This window comes from Podarcis cretensis (assembly GCF_951804945.1).
Source record: "Podarcis cretensis genome assembly, chromosome: 9".
In the NCBI taxonomy this organism is placed as follows: domain Eukaryota; kingdom Metazoa; phylum Chordata; class Lepidosauria; order Squamata; family Lacertidae; genus Podarcis; species Podarcis cretensis.
In genome coordinates, this window is record NC_137178.1 from 30,632,105 (window position 1) to 30,653,409 (window position 21,305).

The 21,305-nt window shown below is 40.1% G+C and overlaps 1 protein-coding gene across 2 annotated transcripts in view; it reads left to right on the forward strand.

Moving 5' to 3' along the window:
• Positions 1-21,305, forward strand: part of AFG2A (AFG2 AAA ATPase homolog A) — a 178,897-nt gene that overhangs the window by 126,046 nt on the left and 31,546 nt on the right. The window lies entirely within an intron of this gene.

The following is a 21,305-nucleotide window of genomic DNA, read 5'->3' on the forward strand; positions in this document are numbered from 1 at the left end:
ACATGTTTACCCATTAATAGCAATTTTTAGAAGCCTCTTGATTCATATCTAAAACACGTTCCTAGGCGTAAATGGGAATTGCCACGGTGGGTAATTCCAAAATTGCTGCAGTGCAGCAACAGCAACCAAACAGAGTTCACAGGAAGTTTACATTGTAGCATTTGGTTTTCAGAGTTGCATTTCTTCTAAATCATGGTTGGGGAACCTGTGGCCCTCCAGATGTTCCCAGACTACAACTCCCATCATCCCTGATTATTGGCCATGCTGGCTGATGGGAATGGGCATCTGTAGGTAATAATAATAATAATAATAATAATAATAATAATAATACCCCGCCCATCTGGCTGCGTTTCCCCAGCCAATCTGATCCACAAGTGAGCATAAGAACCCTGCTGGTCCATGCTAAATTGCTCTTATGATACATCCAGAGGTTGTTGGACTCCAATGTCTTCTGCTCTGTGTGTAATAATAGCTAATAGCCGTTGTTAGTCCAATAATCCATCAATTTGTCTATGATGCTATGTTTTGAATCAAAATCTAGGTAAGTTCCCCCCCCCCCCACCTTTGTATGGATTCATGTATGGACCACCTTTGCTGGCTAATGTTTTTTGAAATGCAGCAATGAGAGAACTAGAAAATCTATGTAAAGAACCACCCTTCCTCAAATCAGTTCTTTGGATACCTTAAGAAAATTTAGAGCAAATTAAAGAAAGAAATCTACAGAGTTCTGGCTAAGGAGACATAGAGAAATATGCTCACAAGTCCAAGTTACATAATGAAAATGGATTCATAGGAGAGCCTGATGAATGGCTTTCTTCAGTCTCATAATACAGTATTGCCTATAATTTTTTTTAGAATTGTTGCAGTTCACAAAATGCATGTTTACCCATTAATAGCAATTTTTAGAAGCCTCTTAATTAGAGGCAGAAATGCACCAGAAGTGCTTTGCATTTCTATTGAGCTGAAGACCAGAAACCCTTTTCACGTGCAAAGCAAAACACCTAGGACAGGGATGGGAAACTTGTGTCCCTTCAGATGATGTTTGAGTACCACTCTCAGCAGATTCCCACTCCTGACCTAGGGTGAGATCTGCTGTTAGTCAGACTCAAGAGCCCGCCCACTGAAATCAATTGACATAAGTAAGTGGAGATTTCAGTGGATTTACTCCTGTGTACGAATTTTCTGTTATGTGGTATATCTAATTACTCATTACTTGGAAGATGATACATGTAATCTGGCTTCACCTTATGGGTAAATTATCAGAGATAAAAATGTAAATTATTTTGGAAGAAATGTTCAATGCATAACTTAAGCTTGTTGACATTTATTCATGGAACTGGGTTTGACCTTGCTGAGCCTCAGTGTTTAAATATGCATGTGTAGTTAGAAACATTTGTTTTTCCTCTAAGAAATTGGGGGAGGCACACTGCCAAAAGAGAAGCATCAAACAGTATTGCAATTCCTTTTGATGGCTTTTTTTGGTGTGTTTTAGTCATGCTCTGGTCTTAATTACTTTGGGGCTTTTTAAACTTGTAATAATTCATGTACATAAAATCATATATGTTTTGTACACATAATAATGATGGAGATAGCATTGGTGTTAGCCTTGAGCTTACCCAGCCTCAATTGTAATTCCTTACAAGAGGTCAACTCAGGGGTTGGCAAGGCTTACCAGGCATGGGCTGGATCACTCCCGTGGAGATCCTCCATGGGCCAGACCGGTGCAGTGCAATGCCGGAAATCGCGTCTGTGCATGTCCGCGGCTCAGGAAATCGCTTCTGTGCATGCCCAGACACAAAAAATCGCTTCTGCGCAGGTGAATTTTTTGGCGTCTGGGCATGCGCAGAAGCAATTTCCGGAGCTGTGGAAGAGAGTCCCTACGCTGGTTTCGTGCAGCGGGTGGGGACTCACCGAGTGGCCAGCTCAGTTTGGGGGAGGTTCGTGGGCCTTAGGTTGTGGACCCCTGGGTCAACTGGTATACAAATTTTCACCTAAAACTTTTAGGATCTCTTGCAGTTTGTTCAGTGCTCCAATCATGCATCATTTTGAAAGCTTTAGATGTTTTTGAGCAAGACAAGCATGGTTCCATGTTTGAAATAGTTTTTATTAAAGCAGGGTAGAATATAGTCCTGATCCAGAATCTCTGTTGCATATCCAAAGCTTCATGCAAAGAGGTTTATTCTTTCATTGCTGTCTCTTCTGGTGGCATTAATGGAACTAAAATGCAGCAGCGATTTCCACTTTAATTTCAACAAATGCTTGCATGTTCAGTAGAATTTGGTTTTGTTCTTTAAAGATTAGACACTATTTTTATTCTGTTCCTTTTTGTCATTGTATGTGATGTTTTTGCCATCGCCTTTTAGGCAAATAAGCTTATTCTGAATTTTTATTATGGTAGAAAATCCTTCCATCACATTTTTCCTGGAAGTTTACAGTGTTTGAGGAGGAAACACCAAGGCTGGGTTTAAAGAATATTCTAAATTTTGACAACATTTGCTCATGGACTTTGCTCATGTAGCTTATAAGGGAACTTTATGTTTAATGCCCAGGCTTATGAGCTTGTAGATCATTTTCAGTACAATGCATGTTTAGTCCTGAAAGTTCGCTAGAACTTTCTGTCAAGAAAGCATGCATTGGGTTGTAGCTTACAAGGGAACTTGATGTTTACTTTTGCGTGCTATTTTTCATTAGCATAATGCAAAAATGAGTGCATGTCCTTTCCACCTCTTAGGATGCTGGCCACAGAGAAATGTTTTACTTTGCGGCTCATTCTTCACATACCTCATCAAAGGCTCAACACTTTTTTGCTTGGGGTGTTCATATGACTCACCATTGTTAATCCACACCCACTATCTCTTCCCCTCAGCTAACTTTTTTCGGTTTTGATGCTTATGCAAAGGTAGCTGGATGTTGACATTCTTCCAAAGTTACCAGGAAAGGTAATGAACTGTGTTAACCCCTGTACATCACGTTAAGAGTTAAATACAAATGAGGGTTAAGTTTCCCCCTGGAAATGAATACTAAAGTCTCAAAGTTTTGTGTGTCAAACTGCATGCATTTCATTGGATTAGATTTCTTTATAAACTCTGCTATTGTATAAGTGCCTTAAGGATTTAAGCTATTCAAATTAAAATTATACAGGAATGGGAGCACCTCTATAGTTAAGGTGGAGGGTAAACGCAGCATCCTACCATTATAAAGCTTGAACATTGTGTTCTTTTAAGAATCACAATGATTCATCCCAACCGTCCAAAATTTGGCATGGGAAATCTACTCTATTTCTGGGTCCATATATGTCAGGAAAATCTGTTAAGAAATAGCAGTTTAAATATTTCCTTCCAGAGTGCAATTTTTCCTGCTAATGATCATTTCCTTGTACATCTGTAGTGTATCTGTGTTTTCTATTTGTTTTGTTGGCTTAGATTATATGGAACCATTCAGTTGCAGAGCTATTGCTTTTCCTCCATATCAGGCGGTGCAGTGAGGCTGCACCACTCACCTGACCTCCTCCTGGCTGAGCCATTGCTACATAATGCATGGGATGGAGGGGGGCAGAGCCAATCCAGTGCTCCTGCTGTCACGGTGAAAATGCCTCATCCCCTCCCCTTCTCTGTCCCAGTATGCAGCTGTGACTCAGTTGGTGGAGGCATGGCTGCTCTTTGCTGATTGCTGCTGCTTTTCCTATAATAATATAAGGAGATCCCTCCTGGATCAAGCCAAAGGCCTATCTAGCCCATTGTCTTGTTCTCTCAGTGGCCAGCGATATGCCTCTGGGAAGCTCCTAAGCAGAACCTGAGTGCAGCAGCGCTCTCTGCACTTATGCTCCAGAGCAGGCTTCCTCAGCCTCGTCCCTCCAGATGTTTTGAGACTACAATTCCCATCATCCTTGACCACTGGTCCTGCTAGCTAGGGATCTTGGGAGTTGTAGGCTAAAAACATATGGAGGGCCGAGGTTGAGGAAGCCTGCTCCAGAGCAACTGGTGTTCAGAAGCAGACAATCTCCAATAGTGGAGGTAGCCTTATTTTCCATGAACCTGTCTAATCCTATTTTAAAGCCACCCAAGGGTTGCTGAAAGGCATCTCTTAAATAGTGTAAATAAATTTTACAGGTTAAATTTCCCTGTACCAAGCATCTACTGTCAGAACTGGAAACACAAAGTTTGCTTTCTCTAGAATGTTAAAATCTGTATCAGAACTCTAGGAGATCAGGGTTCAAATTCTCACTCGGTCATGAAGCTCACTGGGTGGCCAGTCACTGCCTCTTCACCTAACCTCACAAGGTGTTAGGATTGAATAGGTAGAGGGAGAACCATATATGCCACCTTGAGCTCCTTGAAAATCAAAGTGGGCTATAAATGAAATACAGTGGTACCTCAGTTTGCGAACGTAATCCGTTCCGGAAGACCATTCCAAACGTTCGAAAACCGAAAACTCAAAACAGAATCCTCGAAATGGAAATCTCAATATGGAAGCCGTGTTTCATATTCGATTCCTGAGGCGTGTTCGAAAACCAAAGCATTTACTACCAGGTTTGCGGCGTTCGAATTCTGAAATGTTCGTCAACGGAGACGTTTGAAAACCGAGTTACCACAGTAATTATTATAAATATTAATAGAAGAATAAATAAAGACATTGCATGTTATGCTTATTGAACATGGATATTCTGTATTTCATGACACATTGTACCATGGGATTTGTAGTGTTTATTGTTGTAAAAGTACAAAAAACAAACAAACAAATGTTGGTGCAGAAGGTAATGAGATGAATTTGATCAAACTTGATGTAGGTGATGTGGAAGTGTTCAGAAGCCTAAATTGATTGGAATTTTAAGAGGCATGTCTCATTTTTCTGTTATCTTAAGGAACAAATTCTACTAGGGTGACAAAATGAGGGGCCACCCCCAACTTTTTCGCCAAGGTTTTTGCCTTTAGATCACACCACATCAAACCATACTACTTTTGTTCTTCTGTATTGAGCACTGCTTCCTAAACAGCTTCTCATTTCCATCCTTTGCCAGTGACCCACTAATTTTACACTGACCAAATTAGCCTACTCTCCATCACTGTTCTCCAATAAACTCTAGGGGAGAATGTTTATACCTTCACTTTGGACGCTTGCCATAGAGTTTCCTTTGGAATGGTCTGTGCTACACTTAATTTCCAGCGCAGGAAGGTATTCAGCCTTACTGGTCTGAAGGAGAAACAGTGTGTAGATATTTTTCTGAAAGTTTTTCATATCTAAAGCTGCTGTTTTCAAGCAGCAGTGGGAATAGCTTTAATGTGTTCAGGATTCTGCCTTAAGTGTTTGGCTTGTATCCCAGTCTCTGCTTCTAAAATTGTGTTAGACTAGCCAAGGACAACCTCTCATTGTGTTATATATGGAAGATACTGAAGTGTTCACGGTAACATGTTCAGACAATAAGAAAGGCTGGGCAGCTTGCCTTGAGGGACTAAATAAGGTGCTTATAAAAGAAATAGAAAAGGATATGCATTGTTCTGTCAATTCATCTTCCACATGAACTTCCCATTTCTGTTTGTTTAGGATAGGGTTTAACTTTTTGACTGTGAATGCATTTATTAATCACTCTTTAGCTCTAGTTGCAGGAAGGCAGGTTCAACTTTATTTGGAGGATTGTGTAGGCATTAGTTCCACTGCAGAATAAAAGCTCTATTAGCCAAGAATCACATTTAAATGGGAGGAGGGAGGAAGCAATCAGTCCCCCTCGGAAAAGTGTTAGTAGTAGGTCAACATCTGCATCTTTGGGATAGTTGCTTTTGTAGGGTGGGTCTGCTTAGCAGTTTGCACAAGACGTGTAGTCAGTTTCAGTTCCTAGTATAGAAATAGGAAATACTCCTTATATAAAGCCCTAGAAAGTTACTTTCAATCAGTGTAGACTCCTAAACTGGTGTCCTCCTGATGTTTTGGGCTACATCTCTCATAATCCTTGATAGCTCCCACAATCCAGTCATGCAGGCTGCAGTTGGTGGAAGTTGCTCAAAAAATCTGGAGTGCACTAGGTCAGGAGGTTTGGTGTAAAAAAATCTGTGCTAATGGACCAGTGGTCTAACTTCATGTGAGACAACTTCCTATGTACTTGTGTTCTCCCTTTTGACATGATTTTGGCAGTTCTGCTATCACATCTTGTTTGGTCAAAGATTTAAAATTTATTCCTCACCTTTATTTTGAATGTCTAGATATGCTTTTGGAATTGAAATGAAAAGGTAGTATTAAAAATAATATTGATTTTAAATTCCATGATTTGTACTCCTAGAGTTTTTTTGTTTTGTTTTGTTTTTTAATGCAGCTCCTGGATTCATGTAAAAGATTTTCTTTAGATTAACAGACCAGTTAATTCCTTCAAGACAGGAGCCTTTGGGGATTTCAGTATAGGTGTGATGCAACATACTTGGCACCTATAAAGAGCCTATGTAATTGTATAGTCACGTGCTGTGTTTTAAGTCCATTTATTTGGCATTCCTGAATGAAAACTATTTTGGAAGAGCGGCAGAAGAAATTGCATTTGTTTTGCCTTCTACAACTTGCAATTAATGTAAAATTACTTGCTTTGATAATCATGCCATTGTTTGACAATAATTCCTGTGGATTTGCTTTTAAGTTACTTCACATTAAGAGTATGTGGGGCCACAGGTACTGTTTAAATTCATACTTAGAGATTAAATGCTTTTGCTATATTTATTACCTCTTAAACCTGTTTTATTGAAATTTAATAAAATAAACTATAAATTTGGGAAACAATTCTAGAAATGAATTATGCTAACTCTCTTTTTTTTAAAAAAACAACACCACCTAAATATTGTACTTTTTGTTAATTTTAGAAGTTAGGAAGTGGCAGAAAACTAAGTTTTGCATATTTTTATTGCCAGTCAGATTTAGAGCAAAAACAAAAATGGGACAAATGTTATTAAAATGTTGTTGTTGATGTTTAGTTGTTTAGTCGTGTCTGACTCTTCATGACCCCATGGACCAGAGCACGCCAGGCACTTCTGTCTTCCACTGCCTCCTGCAGCTTGGTCAAACTCATGCTCGTAGCTTCAAGAACACTGTCCAACCATCTTGTCCTTTGTCGCCTCCTTCTCCTTGTGCCCTCAATCTTTCCCAACATCAGGGTCTTTTCCAGGGAGTTTTCTCTTCTCATGAGGTGGCCAAAGTGTTGGAGCCTCAGCTTCACAATCTGTCCTTCCAGTGAGCACTCAGGGCTGATTTCCTTCAGAATGGATAGGTTTGATCTTCTTGCAGTCCATGGGACTCTCAAGAGTCTCCTCCAGCACCATAATTCAAAAGCATCAATTCTTCGGCGATCAGCCTTCTTTATGGTCCAGCCCTCACTTCCATACATCACTACTGGGAAAACCATAGCTTTAACTATACGGACCTTTGCCAGCAAGGTGATGTCTCTGCTTTTTAAGATGCTGTCTAGGTTTGTCATTGCTTTTCTCCCAAGAAGCAGGCGTCTTTTAATTTTGTGACTGCTGTCACCATCTGCAGCGATCATGGAGCCCAAGAAAGTAAAATCTCTCACTGCCTCCATTTCTTCCCCTTCTATTTGCCAGGAGGTGATGGGACCAGTGGCCAAGATCCTTAGTTTTTTTGGTGTTGAGCTTCAGACCATATTTTGCGCTCTCCTCTTTCACCCTCATTAAAATGTTCTTTAATTCTGCCTAACATTTTGTTGCCACTTCATCAGATCAGGTTGTATAACTGAAAGAAATGGAAGTGGATAATTATCTCCTAAGTGCTATGAGTGTTGGTGTATATTGATTTGAATGTTAATAAGAGACGTATTTTTAGACCCTTATAAAAAGTCATTTCTTGTATAAGCTATTGATAATAACAATGATAATGCTATTTACAACAACAACAACAAACAACGGGCCATCCTGTATCAAAACAAATTTTCATCTTGAATGTATTCAGCCTGAAGCCATTACACAGTGTAAATTCTCAAGTAAATCATTACTACTGCCCTGATCATAAAGGCATTGGCTGTGTGCCAGAGAAGCACACAGTAATCTGGATTACTTTGTCAGCAGTGGCCATTAGCAGAAGCCTTTCTGTAGCATGCAACATGCTTTCTGGATGATAGTCATTATGTCACTGAATGTCCTATTGATTTCAGTCGAACTTCCGCTATATGCTGCTTAGGATCACATTTTAAGCCATCTTACATCTCCGTCTGCATAAAAAAGTGCAGCTATTTAGAGGAGGTTTAATTGATGCTTTTGGAAGTGCTCTGGTCTTTGTGGATGGAAGTTACAAAGTGCCTAGTATCATAACAATGATTTTATTACGATTTGGATGCAAGCCACATCCTGCTTGGAGTCTACTCCAAAACACTCATTGATTTTAATGGTTGTAAGTTGCATACTTTATATTTTGTGTAGTGTATGATTTCTCATGCTTCTCTCCTTGTGCAGGTTAAAACATACGGTTGCATAGTAGGTATACACTTGGAATAGTGGTGTTAACTTTGTTTTATAGTATGTTTTGTGATTGCCATTAAAGATTTGGTTAATAGCCCTACAGAGTGAGCTGTAAATACGCTCACCAATCCCTTTTCCAATCATACCTCTTTCCCTTTTGTCTGGAATGCAGATTTTTCCCAAGTGGTCTGTTTCAACAGATTTATGGCTTATGAAGTGGAGGGAAGAGTTCTCTTTAGGCAAAGAGAAAAAGAAAAAGAAATTCCACAGCTGCAGATGAAACAAGGTTGTGGTGTTAGTGAGCGAGTGTGTGTAAGGGGAATGCTGTGAATAATTACCATATGCTAACCAACTCTTTCACATGGAGCAAGTTGTTTTTCTTTTCTTCTGGACCATGCAATTAAAAATTTGTCATCTCTTTTGAAGCAGTTCAGATCATTTTGAAAATAGGGGCACCCTAAAGGTGTAGGCATGCTGGAGAGCGCTATGCATGTTTAGATCTAATTTTTCTCTTTTGCCAAACAGAGTAAGGACAATAAGCAAAGTCCAGATTTATTTGCAAGGCAGAACCCCATAATTATGCACAGCTGTAGTGTCAGCAGTTCCGCTTGGCCTGAGTATATGATTGAATTGATGTCACCAAGACTTCCACGTACTGTGGAATATGACGTACTGTGTGGCCAATGACAGGCTGGAATTGTGCACAGGGAGTTGGTATGTGCAGGGAGGAAGGTGAGCAGGACAAAAAGCAGCGTTTGGGTGTTTGTTCCAATGTTTTCGTCTTGGGAATATCTCTACTCGCAGAGAATCCCATGGCTGTCAAGTGGGATAGTAAATCTTGCAAAAATTATGAAACCAGCTGAATTGTGAAATTCTTGAGCTGTTATGCAGAATTGCACACAGCTGTGCCCAGAGCAGATATCAGAATCAGGGGAGGTTTCTGTTCTGCAGATGTATTGCTATTGTGGGAAGAACTTTGGTAGCACTGATCTAGTAGTAATTGTTTCTGTGGGAATTCATGGATTTCCTTCCTCTTCCATTTATTTTAGGTCTTGATGACCTTTGTTATTAATACTTTTAATTTGTAAAACTTATAATGTCAGTGGAGTCAATGTATGCAAACTACATTTTAAAGTCACATTTTTCCTGAAGTAGGAATATTTCCACACATGTGCAAAATAGCCTTTGAAAATAATTTTGAGACTTGGAAGAAATCTCAGGGCTTTCACAGCTGTTTCCCGTGCAAACAGTTCTCATTGTCCCAAAACACCAACTAATGTAGACAAGCACAGGTATGTGAACAGAGTGATTAGCAGTAACCACTCTGATCCTGGCAACTAGAAAAACTTGCTGACTTTGTCTCTGGTTGTTGTGTCTATTCATCACATTTGTCCATGGGAGTACATACCCAGGGACAGTGAGAATGTTCTCATGAACAAAAAATGTACTGTCTGGATTGGAGTTAAAGGCTTCCATTTGGAAAGTTTTTATCCTTCACAAACAATACTCTGAAAGAGATGAAGTCACTATTTAAAAGCATTTCTATTCTCACCTGTCCAAAAGTATTTCAGGAATCTGGTAGCTGTGTCTGTTTTACACACCTGTTGGGACTTCTGTAAGTGTCCAGTTTTGTCAGAGAGCCACTTTTACAAGCAGGTAAAAAGTGGTAGACAAGATTCCACCAAAGTTGCTCTACTTTCACATTCTACTTTCACTTTTGTGCTGAACAACTGTGAGTCCAAGTGACCAACCCCTTTGGAGGACAGCTTTGTCTCAAGGCTGCCAGTTCCCATCCCAATGTTTGGCTTTCCAGTTATAAATGATCTTATCCCTGTGTACCTTATGATCAATTCACAAGGTAGTTTTATTGACAATTCTCATGCAAAGCATTGTTGGAATCATTCAGCGATGAAGGGAACAGTTGACATGCAGCTCCTGTGTTAGTACCATTCCCAGAAGAATTATGTTACAGAATGAAAATGAGTGTTAGAACTGGGTCTTTTTTTAGACTTAGCTACTCTGGCCAGAGCAGCGATGTCACGCTGGCCACGTGACCCGGAAGTGTCTCCGGACAGCGCTGGCCCCTGGCCTCTTAAGTGAGATGGGCGCACAACCCCAGAGTCTGTCAAGACTGGCCCGTACGGGCAGGGGTACCTTTACCTTTACCTTTACCCCCAAGTAGTGGCCCTGTTGACTTGTAAAAACGTGCCACTTCAAGTCATTTGGAGATGTGACAGGAGTTCCCTGATTACCCTGCCTAGGTACAAGCACATTTAATAATAATCCCTGTGGCGTGTTATGTATGTGTTGGATTGCGGAAATTAAGTCTCTCTGGAATTTAGTCTGGTTGCTGAACATAAAAGGAGTTTGATTTAAGAGTGTATGCAGAGATAGGCAACATATGGTTGACTCCAGATGTTTTTGGATTACAATTCCTATCATCGTCAGGTAGCATGATCAAGGATAAGGGAAGCTGTAGTCCAACAACACAGCAATGTGTAGTCCAAGTATGCATTGGCTGTGCCTAGTCTATGCCAAATCATTGGGCTCTCTTTCACCCACAGCCAATTTAGGGCCAAAACCCTGAATGTTTACCCTTTTGATGGATGCATCTAGTTAGGACATAACTAAAGTACTGTTTTTGAAGACCAGGAGTATCTAGTTAGGACATAACTAAAGTACTGTTTTTGAAGACCAGGAGTATCTAGTTAGGACATAACTAAAGTACTGTTTTTGAAGACCAGGAGTAGAGGAACTTGGGGTTGCCCCTTTACCAATCTGTACAAAGAGTAAACAGTAACCAAGTGATGGCTAATTCTCCTGGGCGAAACACTGTAGTGAGACTCCAAATGTTTGTCCCCTTCGACAGTTCTCTGCATGGGACACAGGTGGCACTGTGGTGTAAACCACTGAGCCTTGGGCTTGCTGATTGGAAGGTCGGCGGTTTGCATCCCCGCAACAGGGTGAGCTCCCGTTGTTCGGTCCCAGCTCCTGCCAACCTAGCAGTTCAAAAGCACACCAAAAAGTGCAAGTAGATAAATAGGTACCGCTCTGGCAGAAAGGTAAATAGTGTTTCCGTGCGCTGCTCTGATTTACCAGAAGTGGCTTAGTCATGCTGGCCACATGACCTGGAAAAACTCTCTGCGGACAAACGTCGGCTCCCTCGGCCAGTAAAGCGAGATGGGTGCCACAACCCCAGAGTCATTCACGACTGGACTGAACTGTCAGGGGTCCTTTACCTTTACAGTTTTCTGCATATTTTGGTTCTGTCCTGTAGTGCTATTCCGTCTTGTAAATCACCTGCCTTTCCCTGTAATCTGCTTGGTATTTCCTCCTCTTCCTTGTGTTCGTCAGCTAAGTTTACTCTGTTTTCTTCAGAAAAGCAGGAATCACATATTTTCTCCTTCCTTTGTTGTGGGGAGAGAGAATGAGAACATAGGAAGCCAAACAAAGCAAGTCAAGTGGATTGCCAAGAATGGCTGCTGTCTGTTTTGTTTTTTAAACTTACATGAGTTAGTCATATGTTTATAGCTGGGATTTTAAAACCACATTTTGATTCTCATCTTCATTTACTGGCACAAACCCATTGATTTCAGATTGGGCAAAACAGAGAGATGCAGATGATCAGTGAAAGAAGGGTGATGGTTTCTGATTGTGTCTGTGTTTATTAGAAAATGATTTGTGAAAAGAGAAGTGTTAATTAAAGACGTTTTCTGCTTCTGTGAGGAGACAGTCCTGTGTTCTAGCAGTGTTTGAGCAGGAGACTGGTTTGTATGCAGTGAACTTATCTTAATTTACAAGCCTAAAGTCATTGGCTGCGCACAAGTCCTCCTTTGAATACTTGTATTTGCTCTAGGATCTGCTGTTCATTCTTTACCTGCAAATAATTTCATTTTTCTCCTTCAAATGTGTCATTTTGTGAAGGTACATGTCCACATATTGCTGGTGTTAAGGTAACCTCTATTATTGCACTGCTGTGATAACATTCCTTCAATTTCCTTCTCCCCCCTTGCCCCACCCCAAGAAGGAGAAAGTGGGTGTGTGGAAGGACTCTGCTTTTGTACTGAAACTTCAGGTGAAATGAAGTGGTTATAAAAGCATCTATCAACACAGTAAGAGCTTGCCAAACTAAGTATTTGGGTTGGAAGTCATGCCTTCCAAACTGCTTGAAAACAGGAAGTATCTTTGTTAAGTGATGGAGAGCTGTATTTTGCTAAGAAAAGATTTCTTTTTAAAAAATTAAATCTTGCCCAATATGAGTTAAACAGTTGTTCTGGAGTTTGGATAACAATTTTAGTGCATGATCATGCACACACACTTATGCATATTGCGTGTCTGTGTATCTTTCCCCCTATTATTAAAATTTGAGCACTTTATATATGAGCAGTCGCTGTCAGAAGCCAGCCCAGGCACATCTTATCCCTGGTGATTCCTGTAAAGAACTCGGAATCTGTCAGAAACAGCCTGCAGGATTGCAACGGCTCCTGGGTGATTAATTGCCAGAAGAGTCTGGTTCCAGGTTTCATTACATATAATTGTTATCTTTTCTTAAAGGGGTTCTTTTAAACCCCCACCTCAAAAGTTGCTTTTTTTAAAAAAAAAGCATTCCTGAGGCTTAGCGGTTCTTTGCTGGGAGACCAGAAGACTCTCGTATGTAAATGTACAACTTTTTTAAGGGTATTACCTGTTAATCGAGTCCTCCCCTGGCTCCCTTTCAGCTAATTTTAACTTTACTGAAAATAATTCTACTAGAAGTCAGGGATAGATTCATTATCTGGCCAACAACTGCAGTCAAGGGCTGGGAAGTGAAATTTACAGTGAAATCCTGTTTAGATGTTCTCAGAAGTAAATCTAATGGAGTTTAATGGTGTTAAAGGTAAAGGGACCCCTGACCGTTAGGTCCAGTCGTGGCCGACTCTGGGGTTACGGCGCTCATCTCGCTTTATTGTCCAAGGGAGCCAACATACAGCTTCCGGGTCATGTGGCCAGCATGACTAAGCCGCTTCTGGCAAACCAGAGCAGCACATGGAAACACCGTTTACCTTCCCACCATAGTGGTACCTATTTATCTACTTGCACTTTGACGTGCTTTGGAACTGCTAGGTTGGCAGGAGCATGGACCAAGCAATGGGAGCTCACCCCGTTGCGGGGATTCAAACCGCCGACCTTCTGATCAGCAAGTCCTAGGCTCTGTGGTTTAACCCACAGCGCCACCCGCTCACAGATAAATGGGTAAAGGATTGCATCATTACTATACAGGCGACTCTCAGCTTATTCAGGGGTTACATTCTGGGGATTGCGTCTAAAGCCAAAATCACAAATAGTCAAAACACATTGGGTTCAATGGTGGGTGGGTGCCAATGTGGTTTTCCCCCAGATACCCATCCCCTTTCTACACCCATTTATTTAATTATTTATGCCAAGCACATAAAGCTGAACGTGCACAAGTTAAATGCATGTAAGTTGTGAGTTACCTGTACTCAGGGTGAGGTCCAATGTAACTATGTTAATGCAAGAAGGAGAGATTGTTGTGCAGGCTATTGGTGTTGAGCAGGCAATAGCACACGTGGATACCAGTATACCAGTGCACAACAGTATTCAACACTTCTGCTGATCCAATGTGTCTATTTTATTTTACTGTTGTGCTGTGCTATGAATGGGGCAAAGGATGGGTGTTGCACTAGTGGAATTATTATTACAGTATTATTATTATTATTATTATTATTATTATTATTATTATTATTATTATATTTTGTTTACACCCCACCCATCTGGCTGGGTTTCTGGGCAGCTTCCAGCAAAATATAAAAAATAATAAAATGTCAGTTCCTGGTTTAATTTTTTTTTTAAATAATTTTTTATTGCATTTTTCACAAAAAAGAACAAAAAAGCAAATTTTCACAAACATTACAAAAGAAAAAGAAAACATAGACTAAAAAAGAAGAGAAAAAAAACCAGGAGATTTTAACATTAAAAAAACTCACTTTCCAATTATAACCTTCAAAACCTTATTTTCCTTACTTCCACCCGCCTCCCGATCTTGTATTCTATGTAATAATTAGTTCAGCAAGCTCGATCTTTGTTCATTTTGATTCTTGATCCCTCCCTTTGTGCTCTTATTTAACTCAGTCACTAGAACCCCTTCTTTTCCTTTTCAATGTCCTCAACATTCAAAGATTTTACAGTGTTTTGTAGATAGACTTTAAACTTCTTCCAGTCCTCTTCCACCTGCTCTTCTCCTTGATCTCGAATTCTGCCGGTCATTTCAGCCAGTTCCATATAGTCTATTACTTGCACCTGCCATTCTTCCAGGGTGGGTAGATCTTGCGTCTTCCAATGCTTTGCAATAAGTACTCTTGCTGCTGCTGTAGCATACATAAAAAAAGGTTCTGTCCTTCTTTGGCACCAATTGGCCGACCATGCCCAGAAGAAAGGCCTCTGGTTTCTTCAAGAAGGTATACTTAAATACCTTTTTCAGTTCATTATATATCATCTCCCAGAAAGCCTTAATCCTTGGGCACGTCCACCAAAGGTGAAAGAATGTCCCTTCAGTTTCTTTACATTTCCAACATTTATTATCGGGCAAATGGTAGATTTTTGCAAGTTTGACTGGGGTCATGTACCACCTATATATCATTTTCATAATATTCTCTCTTAAGGCATTACATGCCGTGAATTTCATACCGGTGGTCCACAACTTTTCCCAGTCAACAAACATGATATTATGACCAACATCTTGTGCCCATTTTATCATAGCCGATTTTACCATTTCATCCTCAGTATTCCACTTCAACAGCAGATTATACATTCTCGACAGTATCTTAGCATTGGGTTCTAACAATTCTGTTTCCAACTTTGATTTTTCCACCTGGAAACCGGTTTTCCTGTCAAAATAATAGGCCTCTCTTACTTGAAAATAATGTAACCAGTCTCGCACCTTGTCCTTAAGTTTCTCATAACTCTGCAATTTCACTTTGTCTCCCTCCTGCTCCAAAATTTCCCAATATTTTGGCCAATTAGATTCCATATTAAGCTTTTTCAGGGCCTTTGCTTCCATAGGTGAGAGCCACCTTGGGGTTTTATTTTCCAATAAATCGTCAGTTCCTGGTTTAAGAAGATATTATGAAGCTGCATGTTGGAGCTGGTTGAAAGAGTGGATGTTACTGGAAAATATGGAGGTTTTGGAACTGGAAGGCTGGGATAAAATTTATGTATGGCATGGCTATTTAATTTATGGGAAAATACAAGTACACAAAAGATTTACGAACCACTTAGTGAGAAAGGCCTTGTTTGAAGTATGGGAGAGAACAAAGGAGAAAATTATAGAAAAAACTCTGTGGTGGATCTCCCCACTAGAGGCAACCTCCACACTTAAAAACAATGCAAAACATTTGTGGCCAACTTATAAAGAGTTGGTGGAAGAAGTGAATGAAAATCCCAGATTAAAAAAATAAGAAGAATTTAAAAAGATGGGAATAAATTGGTTGGGATATTTTCAACTTAAAGCGACTTTTGAGAAAGATATAAAGAAAAGAGGATTTGAAAACAATATCAAAACAAGATAAAGAAGTTCTACAAAATAATTAAAAAATACTCACAGAAATGTATAAATTACTAAATAATACACAAACAGATCAAGAAATTAAAAGAAGGAATATGTGCACTGTTCAGGGGTTTTTTTCTGATATATAGTTGTGTTGTGTTTTTATCTTGTTTTTAGTCAGTTTTATTTAATGTTGTTTTCAACATTCAGTTCAAGCTGATTGAATGTTTTTATGTAAACTTGGATTTTGTTGTATTAAGCAGCATATTTTATGAATAAATAATACACATAAAATTCACTATTAAAATTTTTTTTTTAATTATTAAAACTGTTCCACACTTGGTATTATCTTAAAATGATTAAAACTGCCCTATTCTAGTTAAATCGACTCCTCAAAGGGTGATTTCAGTTGTAGTCAAACAACATCTGGGGCTTAAGGTTGGGGTGGCTACTCTAAGCTGACTCAAAAAGGAAACATTAGCATGCTGTTTGAATGTTGTTTGTGGTTTTTGCTATCTTTATAATGAAATCCTTCATGCTTTCTACCTTTTCTTTTAATGGATTGAGTGTCAGCAGACATTTCCTTCTTAAATTGTTCAAAAATACATTTGAAAAGCACCAGATCTTCTTTCCACAACCTAGGGAGTTTTTGGTGCCATTATCAGGTTGTTAGAGTCACTTTGGGCTGCCAGGCCTTGTGCACTAAATTAATGATTGAGTAGTTGATAATATCTATTTTCTTTGCACCTTGAGCGCTCTGGGTTATAACAAATCAGTATTAAATCTTGTGGCAGGTTTCGTCATCATTTTCAGGCCATTTCAAAAGGTTTTTGCAAGCTGGGAGGAAAGCTCCCAGTTTGCCATGTTGATTCAGTGACATCACCACCACCTCTGTTTGAATGTTATTATTTATTTGATTTATGAATTTCTTCCCATGAGCTGTCCCAAAGCAATTTATAATACACATTTACAATACATAGAATGATTGCATTTTTAAAAAAATTGTTAAAACATTTGCTTCTGTAAAGACAATTGAAACAATTACGCACACAAACACACAATTTAAAACAACAACAACATACACATATATAATCAGTTCAAATCCAGTACAGATACTGAATAGTATTTCAAAAATCTCCACTTAGAACAGCTCTTTGAAAGAGGAATGTCTTCAACAGACACTGAAAGGGCAAAAGAAGAAGTCATCTGTCTAATATGTGCCTTGATATTTGTACCTTCTTTCTTGCTCTCACCCTTCCCATGACTGTGTTTGTTGTTGCTCGTCTGCTGTGCTTCACCAGCCTGTGTGTGCTGTTGCTTAATACCAGATCAGTAAATAATAAGTCCTCACTCTTCCATTATTTGATGTTGGAGGTGCTTCACCATTCCTCCTTCAAAATAACGCTACAGGAGAGCAGAAGCAGCAGTAGCGCACCATTAACATAATGTCACAATCCTAGACATATCTATAAGTCTTCTGTTTTCAGCGGGGCTTACTCCTAGGTAGCTGTGCATAGGACAGCAGCCAAATTTCATTAGGGTTTTAAGTAGCACTCTTGTCTGTTCCCCAGCTCTGTTTATTTCTTTAAACCCAACTCTTGGAGACCTTTCCTAAGTGCATGATTTGTGACCCTTACTCTTCTGGTCCACTGTGATAACCCGCTTTGCAATAATATTAACAAATCACATTTAACTATTGGATGCACATAAATCCACCATAGTGTTTATTTGTTTACATTGGTCTCATCAATCTGCCCTTCCTTGGACTCATTTCAGATAAATATCCACTCCTCCTGAGTTGTCAAATCTTGCTAGGAACATCAAGCCACCTGTTTCTCTCTCCCCCCCCCCCCGCCGGCCAATCTTTTATTAATACTTTTGGGTAATAGCCATGTAAAATGTTTCTGCTTTGTTGACTGTGCCTTACAAAAGCGCTGCCACTTGATACTGCAGATTCTTCCTGAACACCTGCTGTCAAACACATCAAGTCTTTTCTTGTCAGTTTGCACAATGCTTCAGGTCTTGAGCAAGGCTGACATGACAGAAATGTTGTACAGCCTGATTCTTTAAAATAATTCTATTCCTGTCTCTGTCTAAAATAGTCAGTTCCCAACACTCTCTATTGGTCATAATCTCCTAACATTCTCATCATACAAACTACTTGTTTGGGAGTTGCAACGTAAAAGCTACCCCAGGGGTATATGATGAGGAAAGGGCAGTTCTTCCCATGCCATAGCCCTGATCTGAATCTCTCTCTCTCTCTCTCACACACACACACACACACACACATACATTGTGAAACACACACATACACACATTCTGGAGCTGCCATCAGCTGTGAAGCAAAAGACATACAGTGGTACCTTGGGTTAAGTACTTAATTCGTTCCGGGGGTCTGTACTTAACCTGAAACTGTTCTTAACTTGAAGCACCACTTTAGCTAATGGCGCCTCCTGCTGCTGCCGCACCGCCGGAGCACAATTTCTGTTCTCATCCTGAAGCAAAGTTCTTAACCTGAAGCACTATGTCTGGGTTAGCAGAGTCTGTAACCTGAAGCGTATGTAACCTGAAGCGTATGTAACCCGAGGTACCACTGTACCTGGGTTAGAAACACAGGAAGCTGCCTTATACAGAGTCAGAGCACTGGTAGATCAAGCTCATACTTATCCACACTGACTGGCAACAACTTCTCCAGAGTCTCAGAAAGGGGATGCTCTCTACTCTACCTAGACATGCTGGGAATTGTACCTGACACCTTCTGCATGCAGGGCAGATGCGCTACAACTGAGCTACAGCTCTTGCATCTTCCCCTTCTGTGCCTAATAGCAGCTGAGTGGGGGACTAAAGTAAAGTAATCATGATGGGAGCAAAAAGCTCTCTCTCTCTCTCTCTCTCTCACACACACACACACACACCGCCAATCACCTCATGGCTCTCATCAAAATTAGCATTTGTTAATGAGCATATCAAAATTGTGTTTAATATATTAACTGTGGAACCCCAACATGGTGTGTTGTTTGGCTTTTACTATGCAAGGAGACAGAGCAATTAAACAGACGAAAAAATGGGATCAAGAAAATAGGAGCCGACTCAGTTCTCAGCTATTCCCATTGGGTTCTCTGGAAGAAAATAAACCAGCTTCTAAATATGGAACATCGGTGGGAGGCCCAAAATATGTTTTCTTATAAATATTTTGTACTGCTCAATATAAAAGATACTGGAAAGATCATCTCATCCCTTATATACCCAATTGATCACTGCCTTCTAAAGGAGAGCGAATCCTGGAGATACCATCGTATCAAGAGGTCTATTCTGCACTATGTCAGCATCAGGGTGTGGCAGTGTCTTTGGAACTCCCTCCCATTAGATTTAAGGCAGGTGCCATTTATCTTTCTTGTCTTTTCAGTGCCTATTGACTTCACTCTTTCAACAAGCCTTCAAAGTGGATTTTCTTTTAATTCCAGTTAGCATCTGTACTGTACTGGATTTGGAATCGGAATGCTCCGTCTCTTTCAATAGAGGCTGATCCATTTGGGGGGGCACTGCGCCACCAACCTCAACAAGTCTTGGGGAGAAGACTAGAATTAGTTGGCTCTGCCTCTCATTAGATCAGGCTCCACCTACTGTGGCTCACCCTGATTTCTGCTTCCGTGGCTCACCCTGATTTCTGCTTCCTGCACTGCTGCTTCCGTCCACATCCTTTTATAAGTATCTGGGAAAGGAGGAGGGTGAAAGATAACAATTTTCCCCCTGAAAAGGAAAACAAAAGCTATTCAGTGACCCTCCCCTCAATCCTTCTGTTATGTACTGAAGTTCTCACCCTGGGCCAGCAGGGGGATACTGTAGATAGTTTTCACTCAGGTCCACATATGCAAATAAGGGCTTGAAAGTGACATTCAGTGATTGGATAGTTACAGAAAGTGTTACAGTTGCATTGTAGTGGAGCTCTATATAAGCAGGCTGGCTGAACCCTTCAGTTCAGTTCTGTTCTGGCCTGTGAATAAACAAGAGCTGTTTGAAGAATCGCTGTGTCGTCTGATATGTTCACCCACAACTTAACACCTTCAAGTTTAGATGCTATGCAAAACAAAATGCGTGCACACAAACCTGCCCCCGCCCCACAATTATATTCAGAAATCTTAAGAGAGCGAAGCAGGAGAGTGTAATAGCCTTTGCCATAAGCCATGTTGAATTGCTGTTTTTTAAAAAGCGTGCATGCCTACTGCGTGCACCTAAAGGGATACTGGATGCGTGCCAAAATGTTAAAAATTCCAAAGCAGCATCCTGATATAAATGTGACTTGACTGAACAATGAGCTGGCAATTATATCTTCTAGCTTGTTGAGACTTTAAGGAAACACTCTGATGATCCTTTGGGCGGCTGCACTGAACTTGCTGTATAGTTTCCTTAGCTGAGAATATGTGCGCTTTTGTTTTAAAAATAACAGGACATCTCTTAGCATGCACAATACATTTTTTCCACCCCAGAGTACTCACAAAAGTCTTTTTAAAGAAACTAGGAAGGGTGTTAACTTGATCAATGCTGTGCAGGAAGGAAAGCTTCTTCCTACTATTTTTCAGCGTGACTTTCACTGACATGATCAGGCTGGGAAAAGTCTTATTGGCTGAGAGCCCAGGACAACTGTGCAATATCTCTAGTCAACTGGAACTCAAACTACACTGCCCAAGGGAAAACTATAACATAAAAAACAACTTGGGTTACGTGCTGTGCCTTAAACACATCCAGCTGAAAATGTGTTTAAAATTCTGAATTTGCATGCAAACTGTTGTGGATGTGGGGTTGTTTGTTTTTTAACAAGATGGCAATATTTATCAGCAAATCAAAATGTATTTTTTCATATTATTTATAAAGTTTAATGAGGAAGGATTCAAACAACTGGAATTCTACCCACCCCCAATTGTGCCATCACCATGGGGTCAGTTCCACGAGGTTAAACTAGTTAAAAGGATATCATGTGTATTGTGTGTATTGTCTGATGTGTATTGTTCAATACATGATGGCCCATAAGCTGCAATCCTTTTGATGACTAAGGTCATATTCAAACCATACCTTTAAACCACACTTTTACTACTCTTACAAGAGTCTTGGCTTCACCCCCCCCCAAAAAAAACCTGGCAGCTGTAGTTGGTTAATGGTGCATGGAATAGTAGTTTTGGGAGGGATTTCCTATCAGCTTTCAGCATGGGAAGCCATGACTATTTTAAGAGTGGCATAAGAGTACTTTAAATATATGGTGTGTATGTGCCCTAAGGCCCCCTATTCATTTTATTATTACAACAACAAGAGAGCTACTGCAACAT